The sequence below is a fragment of the Poecilia formosa genome, unplaced genomic scaffold (genome assembly GCF_000485575.1).
Source record: "Poecilia formosa unplaced genomic scaffold, Poecilia_formosa-5.1.2 Scaffold2330, whole genome shotgun sequence".
In the NCBI taxonomy this organism is placed as follows: domain Eukaryota; kingdom Metazoa; phylum Chordata; class Actinopteri; order Cyprinodontiformes; family Poeciliidae; genus Poecilia; species Poecilia formosa.
Window position 1 is genome coordinate 908 of NW_006802269.1, and position 4870 is coordinate 5777.

Genomic DNA, 4870 nt, shown 5'->3' on the forward strand with positions numbered 1-4870 from the left:
TTAATTTGAACTGCTTGTAACACACCACTTAACCCTTGATTAAGGAACCATATTGGAACCAAGATGTGCCAGTATAAAATAGACTGGCATGTTGGTTGGTTTATTTCACAGCTCTCCTGAAATGAGGGAATTGTTTATGACAAAGGCCAGTGAGGTCTGAAACACTAGAAAATGTAATGACCGCTGAGAATTCACTGCCATACTATTAAACATTCAAACCCACTGTGCCAAAAATAAATATCTGCTTCTGGATTGATTTGGTGTCATCAGTTCACTATCGCCTTCTTGTTTTGTCCATTTGCTCTATTGGTTCTCCTTAGTATATTCCAGTATTTGTGAAAAGATGGGTTATACACCCAGAAAACAGTAAATCATTTTTATCAGAATGTTAGGAGAGTCCCCTCAAAATGGAAATCATCTCACAATTGAAGGGACAAGATTTTTGCCCCTAAACAGTCAGCATTACGGATGTCAGATTGGTCATCCAATGTGAATTGTTAGTTGTACTGTGTGTAAGTGTTTTTTTGTTGTTTTTTGCATACAGTTGTTGTACCTGTACATCTTTCATCTGACATGGAAATTATTTTCACATTTGCCTTATGTCGGTCTTATTTGTGGTCTTAGATCTTGAAAAGGCAGAGGAAATGTATTTCTGTGTTTAGGTGTTAAGGTACTGCCGACTGAATAAAATGTTCTGTGATTTTTACATATTTTTATGATCTAGTTTTTTTTTTTTGTTTTTTTTTTTCAATAGACATAAGTTTCATTTGGAGGAATCAGTCAAATCCCATATAGCAACATAAGGGATGAATCAACGTTGAAACAACATTAGGCATCGAATCCACGTTGAAGCCTGAGCCTGACATTGAAATGATAACGTTTGGCCCACCAGGAAAAACAGGATAATTGATTTACTGTATACCAATGTAGAAGATGGATATAAGGCTGTTGCCCTTCCTCCACGGGGCAATTCAAACGACAACCCAGTGTACATACAGCCCCACCCCCTGGTACAAAGGCAGGGTGTCTTCACTTGCTCCATCAGAAGATGGACTCCTGAAGCAGAGGAGGCCTGAGAGATTGTTTCAACATCATAAACTGGGATGTGCTGCTGGGAGCTCATGGTGAGGATCTAGAGGGGATGACTCACTGTCTCACAAATTATCTTAATTTCTGTGTAGATGTGGTGCCCCTCCTCGCCCCAACACTGTTCGACGTTACCCAAATAATAAACCATGGGTAACACAAGGAGTCGAGGCTGTCCTCAACCAGAAGAAGATGGCCTTCAGGACTAAAGATAAGGAAAAGATGAAGGCAGCACAGAGGGAGGTGAAACGTTGTATGAGGGAGGCAAAAGACTGCTACAAGAAGAAGGTGGAGCAGAAGCTGAGGGAAAACTGCTTAAGTGATGTCTGGGATGGTTTCAGAACCATTACAGGGCACAAAGCTCAGACTAGCACAGAGGGGGCGAGATAAAGACTGAGCTAATGAACCAAATAACTTTTTCAATAGATTTAGCCATTATACTGCACCCACCACCATCACTACTGGTACTCTGCCCCAGGTGCTCTCCCCCAGTACATCCTCCTCCTTGCCAGCAGGTGCACTCATTCCACCATCATGGCACCCTCACCTCACCTCTATCCCATACCAGCCTCCTGACCCAACCTCAAAAAAATCCAACCTCCTCCTCCAAGGCAGCCTAGTAGCCCCTCTCCTTTCTCTCCCTCCACACAACCTCCTTCACGCTTTATGGCTGAGGGCAGATCTGAGGAAGCTTCAACCCCTAAAAGCTGCAGGACCTGACAGAGTATCCCTTTGGATTCTCAAGATATGTGCTACTGAGCTCGGGGAACCATTATGATGAATCTTCAACCTTGGTCTGCAACTTGGGAGCGTGCCCACACCCTGGAAGACATCCTGCATCATTCCTGTCCCTAAGAAGAGCAGGCCCAGTGAGCTGCATGACTTCAGACCGGTGGCACTGACATCACATCTGATGAAGACTCTAGAGAGGCTCTTCCTCAACCACCTGAGAATGCAGGTAAAGGACGCTGAAGACCCCCTGCAGTTTGCCTACAAGGCAGAGGTTGGAGTGGAGGATGCCATTGTCTGCCTCCTACATTGAGCTGACTCGCACCTGGACAAGGGAAGTGGCAACGTCAGGATCCTCTTCCTGGACTTTTCGAGTGCCTTTAATATGATTCAGCCCCCTGCGTTTCTGGAAAAATGTACCAGAATGAGGGTGGACTCCTGCCTGATCACCTGGATTTCCAGCTACCTTACTGACAGGCCAGTTTGTCAGGATGAATAACACTTTGGTCATGGACATTGGAGCCCCGCAGGGGCGCTGCTGTCACCCATCCACTTCACCCTGCATACCTCAGACTTCTGTTATAACTCTGAAACATGTCAAATTCAGAAGTAAGCTGGTGACATCATGGGGTGCATCAAGACAACAAAGAGGAGTGCCTCTTAGTGACAGAAAAAAATAGTTGCTTACGCTCATTATAAACAGCTACTATTGGCCAATAGAGCTTTGGAACCAATGTCACTGCGTCAGACTTTGTGGGGCATTTATGTCTTGCGTAGTCTCTCGGTGCCATCGTTGCAGGCCACAGATCAAAACAAACTTTATCCCGGTGGTTTTATTGTGTTACTGACTGCAGTGAAGTTAGTTTCGATTTATGAACGCTAATTTCAGCCAGCCGTTCTCCAGCTCCCTCCTCAGCGCTTGAAGGTTCACTTAGGGACTGTCAACAAATTTCCTAACCCAACACTCCTGTCAAACAAATGTTAATAAATGCCTTGCCTTGTGACCAACTGTCAAAAAAGTGGTAATTCATGCTTTTACACGAGACACATTACCCTCTATTAAAATGTCAAGTCATATTCAATATTTAAAATAATTTTAATATTAAAGAATATGTTTTCTTCAATAGCTTCCATATTGTGTGCCACATTGACTAGAAATCAGTGTGTAATTATTGTACTAAACTGTATATATGAGGCACATGCATTTTTATTCCATTTTAACAATTTTTTTTATTTTTGTTACCTATGTTTTTTTGTTTTTTTTTTAGTTTAAATTTAGTATTTCTCTTCAATAGCTTCTAGGTCATGCGACCTATTGAGTCAAAATCAGTGTGAAATTGTTCTAATGGTCCATACAGATGAGGTACACTCATTTTTATTCGATTTGACCCTTGACAAAAAAACGAGAGCTTGTATAAGGAAAAGACAAAATAAAATATTTACTTGACAAAAACGTATGTTTAGAGGAAATGAAAAAAGAAATATACACATTTCTTGACAAAAACTCGTGTAAGGACAAGGAAAAGCTAAATATATATTTATGCTTTTATTTCTTATGTCAGTTTTGGTCCCCCATACTTTCATGCAAAAAAAAAGCTAAATAAATTAAATATAACCTATCCAGCCATACAGTCGCCATGAACTGTTACTATTCTCCCACATGGTTCGTCTCTGGCCACGAAGTGTATTCGTGGCCAGAGACGAACAGATCTACGTCTACATAGATCGTGGACCGTGCAACGATCCAAACAATATCCCTCAGTGCTGAGGCATCTTCTGCTGTTTTGGTTGAGCAAAGTAGGAGGGTATACCGCTCCAAGATGGCCACCGTATTTCCTGCGCTGGAGCGGCCAATGCGGGGTCTACTATGTTCTGCCAACCGCCATAAAAAGAAGTGCTCAGTGTTTGTGGAAGTAAACATGGAAGCTAACGGTGGAGCTTAGCTTGCACATGCGAAGTTGTTGTCTGACCGGAGCAACTTAATCCTCATTATAGTTCGTCAGGGTTGTTGTTTTTCTTTCTGCTTGCGTGTATCAGGACACAGAATAGTGACATTTGTCGAGTATTAATGACGTTCAGGTCGGATGAATGTGACCTGGACGTTAGGTAATATTTGATTCAGATACGTATCGGATACCCAAGTGGCCTGGGTTGCATTCGAAAAAAATTCTACCTGTGTTGTTCAGACCGTCATGAAAAAATCTGATACAGGTTGCATTATCTCAAAAAAATTGGAATTGGGTCACTTCAGGCTGCAGTGCGAACACAGCCCAAGTGGCTTTATTTCAGTCGTCACTTCTGTGGGCTGTATTGTGACCAAGCTACGAGCATTTTTAATTATGAGAATGCAGTCATATTAGCAGAATAACGATGCTTTTTTGCCCCAGAAGAACATCTTAAAATACGAGGAGTTATTTTATCAAGAAAAATCTTAGGTCGATCTGACGAAACCAGCTCAGTCCATGTGGTTCCGACACATTTGTCAGTGGTTAACCACTGACAAATGTTGTGACAGGCCAAGGGTTAGGGTTAACACCAATAATGTTGTTCTACAGACATATGTACTTCCTTTGAGGAACGCTCATACTAGCAGGAGTAGCAGCAATAAGACCCTCCTCCTAGTTGTTTATTTCTGACCATAAGGGTGTATTTTTGCAGTAGGACTATAGGGATCAGGGTGAGAAACTCAGTTTTTCTCACAAATGATCTGTCTTACTGCCAAGGCATTCTGACACAAACATATTTCTTAAATGATACAGCTTTAAGTTGTAGTGGAAAAGCAAGAAACAAACCAACAATAATATTGCTCAGAGCAAGTAACACAGATGCATATTTATAACTATATAATAAACACAGATTCAAGGGAACTTTTATGAAGTCATCAAGTTAATTATTGTTATTGAAGAAGATTTTTGATGTTTTTGATTAAATCCATTTGAGCAGCTTTTCCGTGGAACGGCACAGGGTAAGTGAGCAGCTTTAGTTGTGGGCCATGGGAGGAGGGCTCCCACTCTCCTCCATCAGGTCTTCATGAAGCCTCTCTCCCCTGCTGCCC

The 4870-nt window shown here is 42.0% G+C and overlaps 1 long non-coding RNA gene across 1 annotated transcript; it reads right to left on the reverse strand.

Annotated features, from left to right (window-relative positions):
• Nucleotides 1–516: 516 nt before the first annotated feature.
• On the reverse strand, nucleotides 517–2692 carry LOC107835404 (uncharacterized). The gene is made up of 2 exons (XR_001661223.1): nucleotides 1664–2692; nucleotides 517–1633 (listed from the first exon to the last, which is right to left on the reverse strand). It is a non-coding gene; the product is annotated as an uncharacterized LOC107835404 (long non-coding RNA).
• Nucleotides 2693–4870: the final 2178 nt, after the last annotated feature.